The sequence below is a fragment of the Bubalus kerabau genome, chromosome 2, assembly GCF_029407905.1.
Source record: "Bubalus kerabau isolate K-KA32 ecotype Philippines breed swamp buffalo chromosome 2, PCC_UOA_SB_1v2, whole genome shotgun sequence".
Classification (NCBI taxonomy): Eukaryota; Metazoa; Chordata; class Mammalia; order Artiodactyla; family Bovidae; genus Bubalus; species Bubalus kerabau.
In genome coordinates, this window is record NC_073625.1 from 22,557,839 (window position 1) to 22,581,336 (window position 23,498).

Sequence of the window (23,498 nt, forward strand, 5' to 3'; positions counted from 1 at the left end):
GGAGAATTTTGAGCATTACTTTGGTAGCCTGTGAGATGAGTGCAACTGTGCAGTAGATTGTACATTCTTTGCCACTGCCTGTCTTTGGGACTGGAAAACTGACCTTTTCCAGTTCTGTAGCCACTGCTGGTTAACTATAAATGTAACTTCTGATATTGTGACAGGCTTCCCTGGTGGCTAAGACTGTAAGGAATCTTCCTTCAATGAGGGAGAACCTAGGTTCAATCCCTGGGTTGGGAAGATCTCCTGAAGAAGGGAATGGCAACCCACTCCAGCATTCTTGCTTGGAGAATTCCAAGGACAGAGCAGCCTGGTGAGCAGTCTATGGGGTTGAGAAGACTCAGAAACAACTGAGCAATTAACACTACCATTGTGACAGGCAGTCACTCAGGTGGCCTCACTGATCCCAACCCCTGGTACTCCCTGCCTTACACAACTCATTTCAGTTGAGTGACTTGTTTTTAATCAGTAGTACAGTATGACCACATACAGAAGCTATCAGTTCTATGATCTGGTTACAAAATAGTGTGATATTTTTTTCTTGATAGTAGACTCTGTAATTCTCTTTTTTCTTATAGACTTTGATGAAGCAAGCATGTTCGAGAAGACCAGGTATCAAAAAATTGAGGACAGTCTCCAAGTAACAGAAAGTAACTCTCAAATAACCCCGAGCAACTATTATAAGGGCTTTCCTGGTGGCTCAGATGCTAAAGAATCTGCCTGCAATGTGGGAGACCAGGGTTCGATCCTTGGGTTAGGAAGATCTCCTGGTGAAGGGAATGGCTACTCACTCCACTATTCTTGCCTGGGAAATCCCATGGACAGAGGAGTCTTGTGGGCTATAGTCCATGGGGTCACAAAGAGGTGGACATGACTGAGTGACTAAAACTTAACTATTATAAATCCTGTAACTAACCATGTGAGGGAGCTTGGACAGAGATGCTTCATCAGATGAGCCTCTGCTTTCAGCCTCAGCCAGCCCATGAGAGGCCATTAACTATATGTAGAGGGATCCACCTAAGTTGTGTAGAGTTCTGACCCACAGATACTTTGAGATAAAAAATGCATGATGTTTTAAGACACTAGGTTTTGAGGTAACTTGTAGCAATAGATATATATACATATTACATGCATATAGAATTTTATTCCTACCAAAGAGGTCAGATTATCTTTTAGCTAAACTATCAGAAACAAGTTGACTTTAACTCAATGCTTTTCACCCTTCTTTTCAATGTTGTTAGTATTCTATGGATTAGAAACAACTTACTAAATGGAAAGGAATTCTATAAGGCAGAGTATCACATGAAGCCATTTTAGGGGCTGCCTGACACAATAGCAAAAGTCACATTTTTAAATACTGGGATTCTTTTTTTTCCAGTTAAGTCTGAAGACTCATTTAAATGAAAGAAGTTATCATGTTTAAAAAATATTACCATATTTTTCTTACAATTCATTTCCTTATGCTTCAGCACTTCTCTTTTTAAATAACATAGCTTATTTTTTTTCTGGGCAGGTAACTGGCACACTCATGAGATCAAGTATTTGCAGGTTCTAGCAAACACATTTTTTTTTTTTTTTGGTTTTGGTTGAACATTATTACATTTTCTTCTGTTTAACCTTTATTCTTACTCACATTGGTACTCTGTTTTGTTTTACAATCATTCTTTTGAAATTTTCATGTGAAAAATTTACTATTATATGTAAATCTATTTCAGCATACTTGCGAAAGGTCCCTGGTGCCCCAGCCTGTCTCCAAAAAGGACGTGGTGCTCCTTCCTATTCTACACCACAGTGCCTTCAAGGGAGGCCCTAAACATTATATTCAAGACAGTGAGTTCGAACAGCTGAGACCTGGATTCCTGGGGCAGAACTGGTGAACATTTCTTTAGGAGAACCAGTGTTTTTTATGAGACGCAGAGATATATGATGGCCACAGATGGGCTGCCATGTAATGTATGCCCACATCTGCTCACTGTGAAACAAACTGTCATTTTATGAGTCAATTTTGTTTGTGTAAAAGATGAATGATTAAGATAGCGGGATTGCAAGAGTTTGATGTAAAATGAAGTTTAACTTTGTTAGGGGGGAAAAAAAAGCCAGTAGAGATTTACAGTGCCACACATTGCTTATTTTTATAGCTTAACTTCATCATTTCAAATATACAACCACAAACAGACAAGATCAACCAAAGTACAGAAACTACAGTAAGGACATCCAAGATCCTGAGTATACATGCTGCTGTCTCCTGAATTATGAGGTCATTGTTTTTATTTCTAAAATTATTTTATTTTTGGTCATGTATCCCTAGAGTGCATGCTTTTATGATAGAAAACTAGTGAGAGATTAGCTCAATTTTATGTTATTATTTTAATGCACAACTCATTCTGATCAAAATGATTATAAATTATCAGTGTATGCATGCTTGTGTGCTAAGTCAATTCAGTCATGTCTGACTCTTTGAGACTCCATGGACTGTAGCCTGCCAGGCTCCTCTGTCCATGGGATTCTCAAGGTAAGAATACTGGAGTGGGTTGCCATTTCCTCCTCCAGGGGATCTTCCCAACCCAGGGATGGAACTTGCATCTCTTATGTCTCCTGTATTAGTAGGCAGGTTCTTTACCACTACCACCTCCCTTACAATCTATTTTTTGCATTTATGTAATTACATTTAAGATGATGGATGGATCATTACAAAATATGCTGCTCATGGAAATACTTGCTTCCAAAAATATACCAAATAAGAAAGTATGTATAATAATAGTAACAAGGATAGTGAACCTAAAAAGTAATTAACAATTATAGACAGTTACAACTCCAAAATATGCAAGTCCATACAAATTGTCAAACAGTAAGATTGAGTCATAATGAAGCTAATACATAGTGAGACAATGTGAGTTAAATTCTAGACTAATAAGCAATAAAAATGGAGTATGAAAGACTGAAGGGCAAGAGGAACAGACTGTAGTCAAAATGTATTTGGGTAGAAAAATCACAAGATATTTGTGTAAATACTTAACATCTCAAGATCAATTAATTCAAACTAATTCTATGTGAAATTTGTTCAGTCATGTCCGACTCTTTATGACCCCATGGACTATACAGTCCATGAAGTTCTCCAGGCCAGAATACTGGTGAGGGTAGCTGGTTCCCTTCTCCAGGGGATCTTCCCAACCCAGGGATCAAACCCAGGTCTCATGTATTGCAGGCAGATTCTTTACCAGCTGAACCACCAGGGAAGCCAAACAACCTCAATGGTCTGGATTAAAAAGTAATATTAGATTTAATGTATAAGTGGAAGTACATTAATTATTAGAGACTAATTTTTTAAAAGAAGTAAAAAAAAATACTGTTTTAACTTGGCAGAGAACTTTAAAAGATTTTCTAAAGTTAACATGATCCATAAATGTATTTAATATAGAAACCCTATTTCTGACACACCCAAATACACATATAGAGCCAAGGAAAGGCATTCCAAATGTATGAGTCACATTTAAGCCTAAAACCACAAATGAACATGAATAAGAATAAGAGCCATTTTTAACCACATAATTTTGACTATAACAATTAAGGACAGTATAGATGTAGTGAATCACATTATAACTTTGATGAGTTAAGGTAACTAATTTGATCTGAAATAATCAGGTACTGTTTTGATACTTCTTTCATATCCATGAAGGAGAAGCACTCAGGATTAGCTCACCATCCAATACTCACATTACTTTAATTGCATATAAAATATCCAGATAGGATATTCTATCTGCATAATATTCATACCATCTATTTACTTTAATGTTATTGATGTCTATCATCGATTACATTTCAGTGTTAAAGAATTCCTATTAACATGCAAATATTTTAGCTGCATATAACCATGTATAACCATTAACAACAGCAATAAAATATAGTCATATATGGAAGAGTTATGTGACAAGAGTGCAGTTATTAAGATAAGGAGGCACTTCTGAGAAAAATGGATGCAGCCTTTGGTTTCAGGGTTCTGGCCTTGAAAAGGACAAGAAAACATAAAGACCAAAGACTGAGAAGAGCAGGAACTCATACATAGGCCACAAACTTCCCTAAGGCCTAATTATCTGACTTCACTGTTTCTTAAAGAGTCTTAAAAGAATTTCTGAAGTAAATGCTGAACTTTTTTTCCAGTTATATTAACCCTAAACATTATGAATTGTGTCTGTGGTAAACATCAGTGTCCTTACTCAAGAGCATTCTTTGTGAACCAAAGTATGCTTTAACATTTGGAGACAGAGACCAAGATGGTGACCCAGGAGACTCTTGAAATTTCTTCTTTCTGTAGATGTATCAAATGTAAAGTAACACACAGAGCACTTCCTTCTGAAAATAATCCAGAAACTATCTGAGTGACTTCTGCAAATTGGATAAATGAGAAACAGTACATAGGGAGGAAAGGCTGAGAGACACAATCTCACCATCAATCCCAGTCCTGGTACAGCCCCAAGCAAACAGCAGGAACTATGCAACTCCCAGCTTCTCCATGAGGAGCGAACGACCTGGACCACACATCCAGCACCTCATAGACTCTCATCTGAGCTATGAGCACCCAGAACTCTTAGCTCTGAAAGCCAATGAAACTTGAGTGTACATGTCACACAGAATTATAGCAAAGACAGAACAGTTCTTAATCGACAAACAGGGACTCCTGGCATGTGTTTCTCAGGGCACAGCACAGACAGGGCAGATACACACACCAAACTCCCTGGAAGGAGTGTGACTCGTACTTCACAAGCTGCCTCCTGAGGATGTAACACCTAATTAGAAAGCATCCTGGTGCTGACCGTGATTCTCCCTGAAGTCTGAAAGAGCCAGTGTGCCCTTCTCCCAGCTTCTCCCTTCAGCTCTCTCTCCAATAAAAGAAAAGAAAAAAAAAAAACAAAAAACAAGTCACTGGCATTGGAAGTTGAAAGGAGCTTACTGGCGCATCTAGCACCCTAAACTCCACAAATGTCATCTGAAGATGGATCCTAAATCACCTAGCTCAGATCATCACTGGGGTTTGAGCTGATGAGTCCCACAGGACAACAACAAGCACAAAGCAGTTCTTAACCAGGCACAAGAGGGATACCCCCCAAGCCCACGGCTACACAGCCTAGCTCAGCACAAAGGGACCGAAGATAAAAAGGCCCACCCCCAGGTGTGCTCCTGGGAGTGGCTTAATTTCATAGTTTCTCAGCTGCTGCCTGAGAGTCTGGCTTCTAATCAGCCTCCATCTAGGTCCTATGATCCCTTCCTTCACTGACTGACTGCTCGTCACACAGCTTCACTTACTGGGAGCCATAAAGAACAAAGACAGCAGCTTAGGCAACCACAAAGGTTGAGAGACAACCACAAGTTTGGGTTTGGCTTATTCATTTACATGACATCATTCCATCAAGACTGGGAGAGGAGGACCCAGTGAGCAGAAACCAACGCAGGGGATCTAAGAAAGTGCAGAACAAGTGATAGACCTCAAGTAAAGGAACATTAACTCTTCAGAAACTGATCTCAGTGAAACAGAAGTGAATGATTTACTAAACAGAGAGGTTCAAAATATCAGGCATCAAGGTGCTCACTGAAGTCAGGAGAGCAATGCATAAGCAAATTGAGAGTTTCAACAAAGATAGAAAATACTATTAATACCAAACAAAGATCGTAGAGCGGAAGAATACCATAAAGTGAACTGAAAAATTAAACAGAAGAGCTTGACAAGAGACCAGATCAACTGGAAGAACTGATCCATGAATTCAAAGACAGGGCAATGAAATTCAAGTAGAGAAACCAAAAAAAGAAAAAATAATATTGATTAAAGAACTTATCAGACATCATCAAGAGGACACACTACACTTTATAGGGGATCCAGAAGGAGAAGAAAAAGAGAAAGGGGAAGAAAATCTATTTGAAAAAATAATAACTGAAAACATCCCTAACTTGGTAATCTTCCAGATCCAGGGAGTCCAATGATTACCAAATGAGTTGAGTTAAAAAAAAAAACCCACACCAAGATACATTATTATTCATGATAATTTCATTGTCATAAAGGTAAAGACAGAGAATCTTAAAAGCAGCACGGGAAATGCAACTTTTTGTGTTTATCTGTAAGATGTACTGGAAAACCCAGAACGAACTTCTTGGCCAATCCAGTACAAGGGCAGCCCCTACAAGGTTAATCAGTGGGTTTTCAGTGGAAATCTGTGTTTTACAGATATGATGGAATGGCCATAAAATAGAACATAGTGTCATCTGTGATAACATGGATAAACCTAGATGGCATTATTCTAATGAAATAAGTCACAGAGAGAAAGACAATTATTGCATGGTTCTTCCTTACATGTGGACTCAGAAAGAAAAAAAAAAAAAAGTCAAACTCACAGAAACAGAGTAGGATGGTGGCTGCCAGAGGCTGGAAGGTGGGAAAGAAAGGAAGAGGCTGGCAAATGGTTACAAACTTCCAGTTATAAGATGAATACGAGCTGAGGTGTTTACGTGAAACATGGTGACCCTAGTTGATAATGCTGTGTCATATAACTGAAATTTGGTAGGAGCCTAGGAACTAAATGTTCTCACTAAAAATAAATAAAAAAGATAAATGTCAGGAGATGGATATGCCAATTACCTCGATGGGGGAAATGGTTTCATAATGTATATCAAATCATCATGTACACTTTGTATATTTTTCAACTTTACCTTAATAAAACTTTTAAAACGTTAGTTTACTAATGTGCCAAATTGTTCTAACTTTTTCAAGTGCAGTGTAATTAAATGAAAAATATGGGGTAAAGTTGTCTCTAAATAATAGAACCCTAGCCTAACACTTCAACAAAAATAAAGAAAATTCACGGGAAGCATTTGTGATTGCATTTAATTTTCACAATAATGCATCATAACAAAACTAATACCTATGATGCAGATATTAATATTAGCATTTTACATGTAAGGAAACTTTCAGAAATTTATCGTTCAGAACTTTTTGAAGTTCATAGTGCTACTCAATATTGGCATAGGGTTTGAAAATACATGTGCCTCTAAAAATCTAAATGCTCTTTATACTACAATTTTACAACATGCAAAATACTACAAATTGTGTATTGCTATAATTTAATACATAACTTGAGAGCTATACTTGTCATTTCTGCTGAGGTTACATTTCTAATTCCTTAATCTAAAAGGAATTGGCATTCAGTTGAATTAGCTAGATTTTAACGGAGCACCTCCTTCCTCAACCATAGCGAACTTAACGGAAAGTGGCAAGGGTGACTTAGCTGCTTGAAAGCAGGCATTCTAATGTGATTCTATATGAACTTGACATAATGACATATGTGTAGCACAACCAAGATGACAACAAATGTGTTCACTTAATCACTGTGATTTCTAAAAAAAGCAGAAAATCACAGGACTTTTGTTTCTTTGGATGGTCACATACTTAGCACACAGAAACACACGCACACCAAAAAAACAAAAAAGAAGTCATACAACTAAAACACAGTCCAAAATCAATTTCAAATGGCTTTTGAAAGTTAGAAAGAAAAATGTAATAGGATTTAAAACTCTAACATGAGCTGAAATCAATTTTTTCTGAACTTGAAGTGAACTAAAACCTATTTGCACATATATTTATTCATCAGTTGCCAAAGATTTAATTTTATAATTAATGTATGCTCTCATTAAGTACAAATTAAACATATTTCTCTAATATCTATGCTAGTAAGTATTATTTTTTCAATCATTAGAAAATCAACAAAAGCAATCCAGTTAAAATAGTGGATAAAAGTTTTTACTATGCAGTTTATATGATGTGAAAAACAAACTTTCCTACTGACATGAAAAGATGCTCAACCTCATTAATAATTAGAAAATACAAATTTGAACAATAGTGAGATACCACTTAATATCCATTATCTTGGCAAAAATAAGAAAGTTATATATTACCGATGGCTGAATGGGGAAATGATTTATATATGTATATGTATATATATGTATGTATGTATTGCGTGTGTGTGTACTTATATACAAGTAAAAATTGTAGTTATTGTGAAGAATATTTCTGTCATAACTGGTAAAACTGAGAATGGATACATCACATCACTCCACATCCCCACTCCTGGATACATTTCTCAGAGAAACTATAACTGTTCCCAGGGCACAAGGTTAATATGAAGATGCTCACAACAGCATCACTTACAGCAAAATAAGTAAAGGTAATATAGACAATAAAATATATTGGATGGATATATAAAATATCCTACAGCAATTAGGAGATCTGAAAACCCTGGTGTTGCATATTGAACCACTTGAGTGAATGTGTTTGGGAGGCACATACATTCGGCTCCGCATTGAGGGATAATATACCCAAGAAGGCTTTCAATGACTGCTGGCATGGTGTCATAAGGCGAGGAATATGATTCACCTCCAGTCTCTGCGTCTGAGGCAAATATAAAACATTAAAAAGCCTATGAATTAAAACATCAGATTTGGTGAAAGTTTGTTTTTCTTCCTAAATCTAACTGATAGGCCAGAATATATTAAAAAATCAGGCTAATTCTCTGAAGTTTAGGATGATACAAAGTCTTTTGGACTGAACTGAGGAGATAGCAATCATATGAAGGCATTGATGGGGGAAAGCAATATGGCAGAATAACAACACATTAGAGGAGCAGTCCAGTACTCCCTGAAAGTGGGGTTTCCCACCAAAACCTTGGAGAAGTCACACAAGCAGAGATAGCAGGGTCTAACAGGGAACCATCTTCAAACCAATTAAGATGATGGGAAAACTGTCCCATTCTCTTGGTACCATAGCTGTTGAGTCTGGCATTTGCTTTAAAGGTACAAGGATAACATAAAATACACTACACTTACAAGCAATCTGCCACAGGGAATCATAAAATGGGTATTAGTATCAGGCAAAAAAGCAACATAGGACTTAGTTTCCATTTGTTTACTTCAAAGGACATGAAATACACATCCCTAGAAAATACATTCCATTCCCATCTATCTGAAGGCAAATCTACCTGGTTGCTTATTAAAAAACCAACCCCTAAACTTTAGCTTCGGAGAAGGTGATGGCACCCCACTCCAGTACTCTTGCCTGGAAAATGCCATTGACGGAGGAGCCTGGTAGGCTGCAGTCCATGGGGTCGCTAAGAGTTGGACACGGCTGAGCAACTTCACTTTCACTTTTCATTTTCATGCACTGGAGAAGGAAATGGCAACCCACTCCAGTGTTCTTGCCTGGAGAATCCCAGGGACGGGGGAGCCTGGTGGCTGCCATTTCTGGGGTCGCACAGAGTCGGACACGACTGAAGTGACTTAGCAGCAGAAGCAGCAAGCTTTAGCTTCGCACTTTACTTCAGGCAGCACAGCCCCTATGTTGTCTGTAAAAATTGCTTTACTGTCAGAAAGCTTGGGAAGTCAGAGTGCTTAGGAAACGCTCCAGCTAGAAATATTTTACAATTTAAGCTTTTGTTTCATGAAAAGTAAGTAGGCAACCAAAAATCACTGTGTATTTGAATAAAATCAGAAGCATGAAAGAAAATCACTAGACTGAAAAATCCCAAGAATTGAAACAGCAGCTAACTTTAAAATAAATAATATCTTCAGAGGGATGAAGAGATGCCACAAACTAAAAATACAAATTTGTTTAAGAAGCAAATAACATGAAGAAATGAAAATAAAGAGGAAGAATATAATACAAAGATGGAATCACAGAATGAGAATGAAAACTGGCTAAATCATGAGTTGGAATTCTTAGAATGTGGAATAAAATACCAAAGGTAACATTAATGAGCACAAAGTCAGAAGACATGGGGATAGATTCTGGAGTTCTTATTGTTGTTGTTCAGCCACTAAGTTCTGTCCAACTCTTTGTGACCCTATGGGCTGTAGCCCACCAGGCCTTCTCTATCCATGGGATTTCCCAGGCAAGAACACTGGAGTGGGAGTGGGCTGCCCTCCACGGGATCTTCCCACCCCAGGGATGGAACCTGCATCTCCTGCATTGCAAGCAGACACTTTACCACTGAGCTACCAGGGATTCCAGAAAACCCTGGTTAAATTGGCATCCCAAAATAGAGACTGGAGGACAGCATAGAGGAAAATATCAAGGAAGGAACTTTTCTTGAGCTGAAGCAGGACCTGAACTAATAGCCAAGTAATCGTCTATCCTTAGAGAAAAACTGAAAGCAGACCTATATTAGACTGTTGCCTGGTAAAGTGAGAAAAAAAGTTATCAAAGAGAAATAGTTAATAAGAATGGAAATCAAACTTACCTTACGCTTTTGTTCCCACATGGCTATACTGGATGTATTGGCTAGGCAGATTCTTGATGAGGTTTACATTTGAATTAGCAGACTGAGCAAAGCGGATTGCCCTCCTTGTGGGGCGGCCTTGTCCAATTCATTGAAGGTCAGACTAAACAAAAAGGCTGAGGAAGGGAAAATTTGCCCTCACTGTCCAACTGTGTTTGAGTTGGGACATTGGTTTTCTGCCTTTAAACTCAGAGTCTGAGGAGTTTATACCATCGGCTCTCCTAGTTTCAGGCCTTCAGATTCTAACCGAGGATATACCATTGGTTCTCTTGGGTTTTATATATAAAATGTGCCCTACACTCATTTGGATATCTTTATATCTATCTCTATCTATCCATCCATCCATCTATCTATCCATCCATCCATGAACCCATCTATCATCTTTTATTGGTTTGTTTCTCTAGAGAACTCAAATATATTGGGAAAATAACAAAAACACTAGAGAAAATTGTTAAATAATTAGTCTTAAATGAGCCAATCTATATTCAAATTTGAGGTAAAAATATTTTCATATATCCCCCAAATCATAAAATTTACAAGTTACAAATAGCTCTCTCTTCAATAAGTACTTTGGAGAAGGAAATGGCTATCCACTCCAGTAATCTTGCCTGGAGAATTCCATTAACAGAGGAGCCTGGCAGGCTACAGTCCATGGGGCTGCAGAGTCAGGCATGACTGAGCAACTACCACTCACATCACTCACTCACTAAGTACTTAGTGAGTGATGAAGCCTGAACGTATTTCATTTATTCAGTGTTCATAAAGTCAGTGCTCATTTACTGTCTTCTCTAGAATACCATACTCAAGATTCATATCCTGACTGTTCATCTACTGGCCTTATCGATTCTGGATATTCTTTGCTTTCTCCCTTTCTGTGTTTCAACTCCTCAGTAACTAATAGGACAGTAGATGATGGTAGCATGTAATTACCAGGGCAAGATGTTTTGGGTACAAATTTTAGAAAATTTCAGGAAACAAGTATTTCAATGTTATTTATATCTACAAACTGTTTCAGAGCATAGAAATGGATGATACTAATTGATTTTAAGTGACTAACATAAATAATAAAAATCTAGACACAGGAAAGGAAAAAAAAAAAATCTATGATTGGTTTTACCTGTGAATAAGTTCACAAAGATTCAGAAAAGTTCTTAGCACATTTATTATGATATCAAATGCAAAATATATTCAATGCACCATTTTGTCTCACAGTAAATATTAGTAATAACCAAACATTAATGATGAAATAGTTAAGTAAATTAATTAAAAAGTTATTTTTAAATGAGTTGGATGAGAGTATAATGTTATGAAAATATATCTAGAACATATATTTTGCTTAAAGAATTAAGGTACAAAAGAGCATGTATGATGGTCTCCTTTTTAAAAATAAATGTATCTGTGCATATATAAAAATAGAGCAAGAGTGATGCTCCCCAGTGAATTAGGAGTCTATTCCTTCCAAATTATCTGAATTTCTTACAAATATTTGAAAATTTTACTGTTGATGTCAACTACAAATTGGCACTTGCCATCTACCTCTACAGGGGTTAAATCACGTGATGCTGCAGCTGCTGACCTTCAACACCCCATGAAAGGAGCTCAGGGCGGAGATCAGAAATGAGGCACTATGTGCTTTGGGAAAAACTGGCAGAACAGGTCTTCAGATAGACATGTTCAGGAGACAATTTTGGGACCCCAATTCTTGTGTATCATACCTAAAAGTGCCCTAAAATCCTGCATGGTGAAGACTGCTCCTGTGACTAGCAGAAACTTTCTGCAAAATCTGTTTGGTTGCTTGTACCCCACCTTCACCAAAATCACATACATACTGTCCTTCCCCTCTACCTCTTTGGAGCAATTTTTCAGAGTTATCTGAAATCCCATCGCCTGGGCTATAGTCCTCATTTTGGTCCAAATAAAACTTGCAACTTTCATGTACATTTTCTTAAGTTGGCATTAAAAATTATAAATTTCCTTAAAAGACTAAAGAAAACACTAAAGGTTATGAATTACATAAAAAGCATCAGGAGTATACTTTCCTTCCCATGGAACAGTCTCAAATGCTTTAAGAAAATTTTAAACCCATCCACATGAAAATATAAATCTAAGGGCATAACTGGTGGCTCAGACGGTGAAGAACCTGCCTGCAATGAGGGGAGGCCCGGGTTTGATTCCTGGGTTGGGAAGATCTCCTGGAGAAGGAAATGGCAACCCACTCCAGGATTCTTGCCTGGAATATTCCATGGAAGGAGGAGCCCGGTAGGCTACAGTCCATGGGGTCACAAAGAGTCAGACTGAGTGACTTCACTTTCACTTTAAGGGCATAACATTATTTCTGTTTTTCTCAATGTTAATACCTGAGGGCTCTGTGTTTGTATGACTATCATCATTTTAAATATGAGCTCAAGTGTTTTGCTAAAATTTCACCAACTATAGTGAAGCCAAGATTTGTTTCAGGGACTCTATGATTTCGTTGTTCATGTCTCCAGTTTCCTCCCTGAAGGAAATAAACCTAAGATAAATAATTATATGCTGTCTGAAAACACCTCAAAGTACAGTGAAATTACCACACATCTTTTATTAAAAACTATTAAAATATCTGGACACAGCTGCAGTTACCTGCTTGGGGTAACTTGAAGACCTTGTGGTGGTCTTCATATGTGAGAGATGATTGTAATGATTCCACAGAATTACGGCATAAAATCAAAGAGATTTCCTCTAGCTTTCTACATACCATGCAATATATTTTATTGGTTTCATGGGAATGTAGGAAAATCCTTTGCTTAAACTTTTGCTACAGTTTATGCTTTGACTTCAAAATTTAAAATATCTTCACCAAGATCTAGGAGGTTTCCTAAAGAACAAAATTGCTCTGGACATTGCCCATAAACTTTGTAAAATACTGGGCTTCATTTCACCTAAGATCTTAGATTTCCTTGGTAGCTGTTAAGCCTTTTTCTTGATAGAGAAAAGATTTTTGGAGATGACATAGCCTTAAGTTGACTTTGCCCTGGAGTGGCTTGGAAGCGTTCCAGAGATTACTGACTACCTTTCCTGCTTTATATCCCCAGTGTCCTTACTAGGCCTAGAATATAAAATGGAAGGATCATTTTCTGAATGTAAGTTTCCTTTAAAAAACAAAAGTTCATTTTAAATAGGGGACTTGGCAATAGCAAATTGTTTCTTTTTTCTTAAAAATAATTTGTGATTAGTAAGTATAGAGTGATTTTAATGTTTTTATTTTAAACCCTAAATTAAATGTAAATTTATAACAATTCTGTGTGGACAAATCATGTTGGCAACAAATTCCTAAAAGGTAATAAAGCAGTAAAGGTTATTAACCTTTGTTTGTGTGCTCTTTGTAATATATCCTGCTTTGCCCACACAAGATAATAACCTGTGGGCTTGAGAAATCATGCACATTTTCTTACTCCTCTGCTCCTAAAAGGATATCAGTAAATCACATTCTAAGTAAAGAAAAACAAAATCTTGTTTTGATAGTTTGATTACATTTTAATGACAAACTTTTCATGAAGCTAATGAACCATTAGCTTTAGGGGCCCTCACAGGCACAGACCCCTTTCCAAGTTGGCAGTGGCCTGCAATATGTTCCTGAAAATTTACAAATTTAATAATTTGCTGCAAGTAGTTAAGGACAGTGATGTGCTCCATACAACTTTCCCCATCACAATTTCCTTTCAGTGCCGTTGGAGGAAACAGCAGAGGCACTTTCTGATGTCTAGGTAGAAGGAGGTTAGTTGGGGATCCATCTTGTTTGGATTCAGTGGGATAAAGTGATTCTTTTCATAGTCTTTTCCATGTACAATTGTTTTTAGCTGTTCCCATGTAGAAATGGCTACCAGGAAATCTTCTATCTACCCTTGTCCCAACTCACCTACCACTGTGACAGCCAAAAAGGGGTGGAATCACATATTATTTTGTGACGTAAATATATCCTATGGTATGAAACACTGGAGATATATGAGTATTGGAGAAATAAGGATTGGCAAATATGCAGCTGAACACTACCCTGCAGAAAATTCTTCCAACCGTCGCACAGGTACAGGTGTATGTGGACGATATGGTGGCTGTTGACACCTAAGCAAAACAAATTATCTCCCAACAGCAAGTACTAAATGATATAACACGTGTTTAGCTGCCCAGTCATGTCTGACTCTTTACAACCCCATGGACTGTAGCCTGCCAGGCTCTTCTGTCCATGGGGATTCTCCAGGCAAGAATAGTAGAGTGGGTTGCCATTTTCTACTCCAGGGGATCTTCACAACTCAGGGATCGAACCCAGGTCTCCCACATTGCTGGTGGATTCTCTACTATCTGAGCCACCAGGGAAGTCCCAAATGATCTAACATATACAGTTAAAACATGCCTTTCGGATTTCCAAGAAACCTTGCATTTGTGTAGCATAAATCCTTAGCAGTACTGCAAATGGTACTGTAAGCACTAGCTATCAATAATAATAAACAAATCTAGATCAGTCTTACCAACAGAAACACTAATGCATTCCACAGAAAATATAAAATTGGTTCATACAAATGAGTGAACATTTTATTGCCTAGATCCCCAAACATTGACCTTTCAGTCTTTTTCGTCACATTACACCACTTCAGTGGGAACACCCGCTCTAACTTCAGTCCCACATGGTCATCTACACCTGCTCAAACATAGCCCTCAGGGAGGTGGACAATCTAGAACAATAGGGATCAAGTTTCCCAAATTTCCAAAATGGGAGGCTACAGCATCACAGAGTTACAAAAGACGTTCTAAAAATCATCTTATGACACTCATTAACAACTCTCTGCAGACAATGTAAGTTTAAAAATTCAGCCAGGAAGTTCAGAAATTAAGAAGAAATGTCTGGAGAATGCTATTGGAGGGTTGTGGTATTTCCCGAACAAAACTTCTGAGAGAGGTGAGAGAGGATTCTTCTTCCCCATCTCTATTCAAGCCAGAAAACTATTAAGCAGTAACACAAACAGTTATGGAAATCTCTAAAAGCCTGGAAAGCATTCATTTCCCTTGTAGCCCAGCCCTAGAACATCTGAAAACGCTGTGGCAGTTGCCACCTATCTGGTGGAGAGCAGAGTGATACACTGGGAAGGAGAACCCTTGAAGATAGAATGCTGTATGTGGTCTCATGTGATTCAGACATGGATCACATGGGGAAGAAACCACCCTGCATGTGGTTTTAAAAGAGCAACCATCCCAAACACTGTCCCTTCAGGAGCAGGTGATATTAGCAGAAACTAGCTGTTGCTGTTTTGTGGATGATGAGTCAACACTGTATGTAGCTAGTTCTAGAAAAGACACAGAGACAAAAATAAAATAAAAAATAAAAAGATGCAACAGAGGTCAGCAGTGGGGATATCTTCAAGTTGTTCACAAAATATTAACCAAAGAAGGTAATCTTCTCCATAACCCCATTCCAGGGACTGGCTCCAAGGCCGGAGGTCTCATAAACTGAATTTATGATAAAGAGAATAGATACCTATCACATCCCTGTGATCCTAGCCAAGTTCAAACTTCCCAGTTGAATGCAACCACAACGGGCAAAATAGAGAATTTTAACTGCCAAAAAAAAAAAAAAAAAAAAAAAAAACGGATGGAAATTTGATTGAACTGAATTGGGGCCTCATTTACAGACACAATCCAAGTGAAGTCAAGAATGGATGAAAAATCTAAAAACCGTGAACTCTGCCTAACAATATTCATTAGAGTTAAGCAGCCCATAGATGGAAGGAAGGACCTTCTTGCTCATATCACCTTTCTTCCTGAGCCCTGGATGAGGGGGTGGGAAAAGAAAAGCATTTAGAATAGTAAATATTTATGTCATCATTCACCTCTTGGACCTCATTTGGGAAGATGCAACAGGACTGAAGGGGCATAATGAAGGAAGAAAAAATTATAGAACATGGGCTACTCACTGGAATCTGGAGAAGAAAATTAAGTAAGGTTATTTTCATAATGTACTTTCAGAACAAGAGACTAAACTCTTAACTACATAGCTCAGATTCATACTTCTGAGATAATCGTCTGGTGCCTCACTAGCCTTTTCCTTGTTTTAGAGAATGACACTCTGTAGCCAAAGCTGGTTTTGACCCTTGGGTCTTTCCATTGTATATTCACAGGCGATTTTTAACTTGTGTGTATCTGTTTACCTTAGAAAGCAATGTGTAATTAGTGCAATGACCAACTGGGAAATTTCTCTATTTACCCCAATGTGAACACAAAGAGAGAAACAGTACTGTGGCACAACTTTTTGTTTGTTTGTTTGTTTGTCTCCTTACTTATGTATGAGAGAGTACAAAATGGGAAATGATCTCAAAAGCCTGGGAAGGGACTTCCCTGGTGGTCCAGTGGGTACAACTCTGTGTTCCCAATGCAGGGGGACCAGGTTCGATCCCTGGTCAGGGAACTAAATCCCACATGCCACAACTAAGACCTGGCATAGCCTAACCAAATAAATAAAATACATAAAACAAAACAAAAAAAAACATTTGGGGAAAGAACTTAGGATGGAACATAGTCTTTCCATTTCTACATGGATTCTTGGTTTCGTACTTTGTTGTAAAACTGTCACAATTCTACAGGGACCTTTGATAGGAGAGCTAGGAAGGAGTACAGGGTTAGGGAGATTATTTCACACTGTGGATAGTAGTTGGAACTATTTTATGCTTCTGGGGAAAAGATGATGATTATCAAGGTAGTCTACAGAAGAGAATTTAAAGACTCTGGTCGATTGTTTCTGGCAAGTGTAAGCAAAACATTATTACAATGGAAATTAAGAGCCATCAAGGTTAGAAAAGGCGATAATGCATGCAACTACGCATGTTCTTTTCTAACAGTTATAAGGACAGTTAAGCTTATCACTAACTCTTCAGGCCACCATGGTCCTGTAACCTAAGCGGAAACAAAGGATACTCACGGAGGCAAAGGTTACTAAAGGGGATGAGAGGGAAAATAAATCTATGTATGTATGTATCTATCTATAACTATATATTGGCCAGAGCCAGAGTACCCTATTCATCCCAATGGACAAAGGGCAAAGGCTGCGAGTCCCATACAGCCAATGGTTTTGCCCGGTCCTATTGCGAGAGAGGCTTGCCTCTAAGTCAAAGCATCAAGGCAGCTTAGTTACCAGAAGAAAACACGTTGATTATACATAACTGGAAATAGGGTGATGTGTGTTTTAGTAGAGCTTTATAATTTTACTCACTTTCCATATGGAAAATGGTGAGAAAATAAGTATACTGCCACTACTGCTATCAGTCAGGTTATATAAGGTTATTTGTATTTGCTGCAAAGTTCAATCTATTATTGGCTCATGAAATAGATTTCACAATTAATCATCAGTATTTTCTTAGATATTCCTATGAAATGATTATGTATACTTTTGTGAATCATATTAACTTTACATATGTATATGTTTGCTTGTATAGTAGCTTCTGACAAATGAAAGTACTTTGTAATGTGAGGTGCGGTTAAATTTTTAATGGTCATTGACCTAAGCTACTAAAAGACCAAAATTATCAATTAAATTTTTGCAAGTAGCATTTTAATTTTTTAATATCTGTAATTATAGATTAGATATTTCCTTATTATTTCTCTAGCCCAAGAGACTACAACAGTGAAGGCTATTAATTCCAACTGAATCAGAGGTTAGAGGTTTAGAATGTTTAAAAAAAAAAAAAAAGAACAAATTCACTTGCACAAGAGAAGAAAAAGACTGAGGTGTTTTTTACCTTGCTTGTTTTGGGAAAATTAAGTGAAAAGATAGAACAGTTCAAATTCAGTTCTTCAGTAGTATTTGCTTACATCTGAGCAAATTTTAGTTGAGAATATTAATTTGTATTTTTTCAATTTAGCCATGCTCATGAAATTAAAACCTTGCACTTTTTTTCTAAGAATATTTTAGGTTGTGTTCATTGCTATAATTTTAAAGGTCACAAATCTATTCTTAAAGTAATTAGAGAAGTCTATGTTTGCTCAGGTATCTGTAAAATACCAAGTAATCAGAGAGAACAATGGCATGGAGACAGTCAACTTCAAGGAAGATATCTTCATATTAATAGCTCTTCAGAAGAATGGCAAAACAGCACACCCTCTAATTCAAGGTTTCTTCCTCAAGTGCCTACATTACAGGAATAGTATTTCTTTATTTTCTCAAGTAATTGATCAACAGATATTTACTGAGAACCTATATCCTGCTAGGCATTAAGGCTAAGGATGCAGAGATTTCCCAGTCTCAAAAGACAGGAAAACTTAAATACTTTCAATATTGTATACTAAGCATATAGTAGTGACGGCAGAAACTGTCACATTTAAGTGTAGAAAGAAAAGTGTCCAGAAAAGAAATAAGTAAGACATAATCCTGTATGAATAAAGCAAGGAGCAAATTTTTAACAAGGAAAGAAAGAGAAAAAAGGCAAATCAATGGATGGTGGTGCTTGGAAGAAAGGCTTCAATCGGACCGTGTAGGATATTAGACACAGTCTTAGTATATTTGAGTATCATTCCCAAAGCGACTGAGGAGCAATTACAGTCTTTAAATATATGTTATTTAATTAAATTTCATTTTAGGAAGTCCATTTGGGCTATAATTTGAAGAATTAAGTCAAAAGGGCAATGCTTAGGATCAGGGAAACCTACTGGTACACCACTGTAGAAATTCCAGTGCAAGTGTTAAAGTTATCAACTAAGATGCTGACAAAGATGATGGGAAAATTGCTGAATTGTTTCATATATTTTGAGGAAGATATATGGACCAACTATCATGAATAACTTGAGCTAGTTATGAGTAACTTTTCATTTTAATTCAAACTTCTACTTATTTTGGCTTAGATGACTGTGAAGGTGGTATTTTTATCTATTATAATTAAGAATAAGAAAAAAAAGGTAGGTTTTAGGGTGTAATAAAAACTGTCAATTTAACTTCTTGACATTCTGAGCTTATGTATGGGAATGCCCAACAATCAGTTCACAACGTGGAGCTGAGAAAATAGGTCCCTGGTAGAGAAGTTGTGTAGCTCTCAGATGAAGAATAAGTACAGAGGAAGGAGAAAAAAGTTCAGGAACAGAACAAGGAAGAATACTCACATTTAAAGGGTTAGTAAAATAAAGAACAGACTGGTGTTGCCAAGGAGGAGAGGGTTGGGGAAGGGACAGAGAGGTAGTTTGGGGTTAGCAGAGAGAAGCTGTTATCTAGAGAATGGATAAGCAACAAGGTCCTACTATATAGCACAGAGAACTGTGTTCACTACCCTAGGATAAATCATATTGGAAAAGAATATTTAAAAAAGAATATATATACACACACCCACACCCATATATATATGTATATGTATATATATATATATATATAATTGAATAACTTTGCTGTATACCAGTAATTAATACAACACTGTAAGTCAACCATACTTCAATTACAAAAGCAAATAATTACTGGAAAAGTTAAAGCTAGAAAATGTTAAAGGGTGTTTAGAGAATTATGAAGGAAAAATCAGGAAAGAATGAAACCATGGAAGTGAATTCCTCCAGGAGCTTCTTTCTCGTAAGTACAGGTTTTACTTGCTATACACTAGTCAAAAGAGGTACACACACAAACGGTACAGCTTTTAACTTGAGAATACTCTTTCATCCTTCAGTTCAGTTCAGTTCAGTCGCTCAGTCATGTCCGACTCTTTGCGACCCCATGAATCGCAGCACACCAGGCCTCCCTGTCCATCACCAACTCCCGGAGTTCACTCAGACTCACGTCCATCGAGTTGGTGATGCCATCCAGCCATCTCATCCTCTGTTGTCCCCTTCTCCTCCTGCCCCCAATCCCTCACAGCATCACAGTCTTTTCCAATGAGTCAACTCTTCGCATGAGGTGGCCAAAGTACTGGAGTTTCAGCTTTAGCATCATTCCTTCCAAAGAACACCCAGGACTGATCTTCAGAATGGACTGGTTGGATCTCCTTGTAGTCCAAGGGATTCTCAAGTCTTCTCCAACACCACAGTTCAAAAGCATCAATTCTTCGGCGCTCAGCTTTCCTCACAGTCCAACTCTCACATCCATACATGACCACAGGAAAAACCATCTGGCCTTGATGAGATGGACCTTTGTTGGCAAAGTAATGTCTCTGCTTTTGAATATGCTATCTAGGTTGGTCATAACTTTCCTTCCAAGGAGTAAGCGTCTTTTAATTTCATGGCTGCAGTCACCATCTGTAGTGATTTTGGAGCCCAGAAAAATAAAGTCTGACACTGTTTCCACTGTTTCCCCATCTATTTCCCATGAACTGATGGGACCAGATGCCATGATCTTCGTTTTCTGAATGTTGAGCTTTAAGCCAACCTTTTCACTCTCCTCTTTCACTTTCATCAAGAGGCTTTTTAGTTCCTCTTCACTTTCTGCCATAAGGGTGGTGATTCTGGCATAGAAAGGAAGTAAATCCCAAAGAATACCATTATCAGTCACTGGGGAACACGGGGGTAAGAATTAGGATCAGTGGAGTCTAACATTTGATAGTTTCTTTTTAAAATGTGCTTTTGCATATGCATATTTGTAAATGTTTTAACATTATATTTTATTAATATTATATTTTTCATATTTTATCCCTAATTTAAGTAAACCATCTGCTATATCTTGATACAACAGTATTCTAGCCTGGTTGACAATATGAAGGTGGGCCAGGCTAATACTAGCTCAGAGGACCTATTTTTGTTCCAGTATGCCCCACACTTTGGGGCATTCCTATAATCATTCCCTCTTTTCAGCATTTTCAAACAATTCAGTCATGAGTGTTATCAGAGTAGACAAGCATGAAATGAATTTTTTATCATGGTTTATGAATGCCAGGAGAGCTCAGAGATCAGTAACATTAGAAAGCATTGGTGCTTGATGTTTAACTTCTCCTTTTTAAGTAGGCAAATCCCTTCAAGCATTATTTTAAAATCCCAAGGACAGCAGTTGTCCCAATTTTAGAGTGACATATTACTTTAAGTAGATGACTCTCTCATATAGTAGTCTTCGCTAATTGAAATCATGTATTTAAGTTTTGTGATTACATTTGTCTATTATACCATTTATATTTATTTCAATAATATATTGTTTAATTCAGTACTGATTGTGAAAACTATTTCATTGTTTAAAGTATCTAATACTCTAATTTGAAGGGTAGTGTATCATGTTATTAATCTGAGAATACTCAAACAAGATTCTGTATTAAAAATCAAATATAGCAAGCAGATAAATATCTGTACACATTTTTCATTCTATTAAATTTGCAAGTAAGTACCATGTTTGAATAATACATAATTGACTTATATCTCTCAACTGCTAACACATACTCAAATTGTCAAACTGAATATCCTCAGAAGTTACACCCTCCTACTTATTTTACATCTATACATTCACATTAACATTCATGACCATTATTTATTGACCCAAAGGATTTAAATGAAATTTACTGGTGTTAAAAACCTACAAAGAGAACAGATTTTGTTTTTATTCCTCATTCCAATTTTTCAAGGGCATTGGAAGACTTTGGGGGCCTTGAATGTGAGGAATTGTTTCTTTTAAGGTCATGATGCGGGTGGGCAGCTGGTCAGTGGCCATCATTATTTGAGGTGGTCTAACAATTCTATTTCTACCTCTGCTTGGTCTGAGGGATTGTAAACTATATACAGCATTACTAGACAGGACTAAACATAAATTCTCAGTTGTTTCTGCCATCAGGCAACGTAGGCCCCTTTCCATTGTACAGCAGTGAAGAGAACCACTGCAAAGGTTTGCAGAAGGCTAGCAAATTTTATACCAGTGCAATTAAACTGCTACCACCTGGAAGGAAAAACAATGTGCAGAGAAAAGCCAAACAGCGTAAGGCACGTCTTCCACCCAAGGACTCAGCAGATGAAGCCTGAACGCACTCTGATGTGGCTCCTCTGCACTCCCGTGGCAACATACAGCTATCACCTTTGCTTTGTTCCTATTTATATTGTTTCCAGAACAAGATTTTTGAAGCCAGGAAAGATCATGCAGTCTTATTTTTTGTGTAGTATAATTCTAGAGCAAAAACACGTGTGATAAAATTTGTTATATGAATTCTGATTGTTAGTGGTCAGGTGAAAGTCTAAAGTTGTGGGGTTTAAACGTTCTCTAGTTGAAATCCTTTTTCCGATATCTGCTTTTCAGAGGTATTTGTGAAAATGCACTCGACATAGTCTCTCCCAACTTCCTAAGATGAAAACCAGCACAATCCAAAATGAGGACAGAGGGATTTGAGGAAGGATGGGAGAGAGAGCTCAAATAACTACTTAGAAAACAATGTTCAATTGAAGGAAATCAATGCAGTGCTCCCTCAGGACATCCAGATTTTCTTCATGAAAGAGAAACTACTAGAAAAGATAACACGAAAAATGCAAAGGTGCTGAATCTATATCATGCCTCAGAAACCAGAGTTTGACAGAAAATCGGAAAGCTATTTCCTTAGTCTGTGTAACCTGTTTTTATTGAGGTATCCAAAGTAGTAATCTTCTTTTTGTTCCCCAATGACCATCTTTGCAGAAACGACCAGTGAACAACTAAGAAGGAAGCTGTTGTGTGCATGTTTTACTGTGAGAGGTTAGAGGTGGATGGGAGAGACACCTAATCGCCACAAAAGCACCATCGGTTAGAGAGGGGAGAAGAACGCCGATCAGGAATGGCTGTCTTCAAGTGATCTGTACAATCAGAATATCAACAAACCTGATAGGAGGGTGTTACAGACTGAACCGTGTGTTCCTCCCAATTTACATGTTAAGGTTCTAACCTCCAATGTGACTATATTTAAGGGAATGAAGATTAAATGACGTCATAAGAGTGGGGTCCAGATCTGATAGGCTTGCTGCCCCTATAAGAAGAGGAAGAGACACCAGAGATGGCTGGTCTGCACAGAGAAGAGGTAATACGAGGAGAGGCGCGTGGTCATCCACAAGACTGGAGGAAAGGCCTCGACAGACACTGACTCTGCTGGCGTCTTAATCCCAGACTTATAACTCTCAGAACTGTGAGGAAAAAAAAAATTATATTGTTCAAACCACCCAGTCTACAGTATTTGTTGGGACAGTCTGCAAAGACTATGGCAGAGGGTAAAAGAAGATGTCTCCTTTTCAAAGAAAAATCAAGCTAGTCAAGAGCTTCTG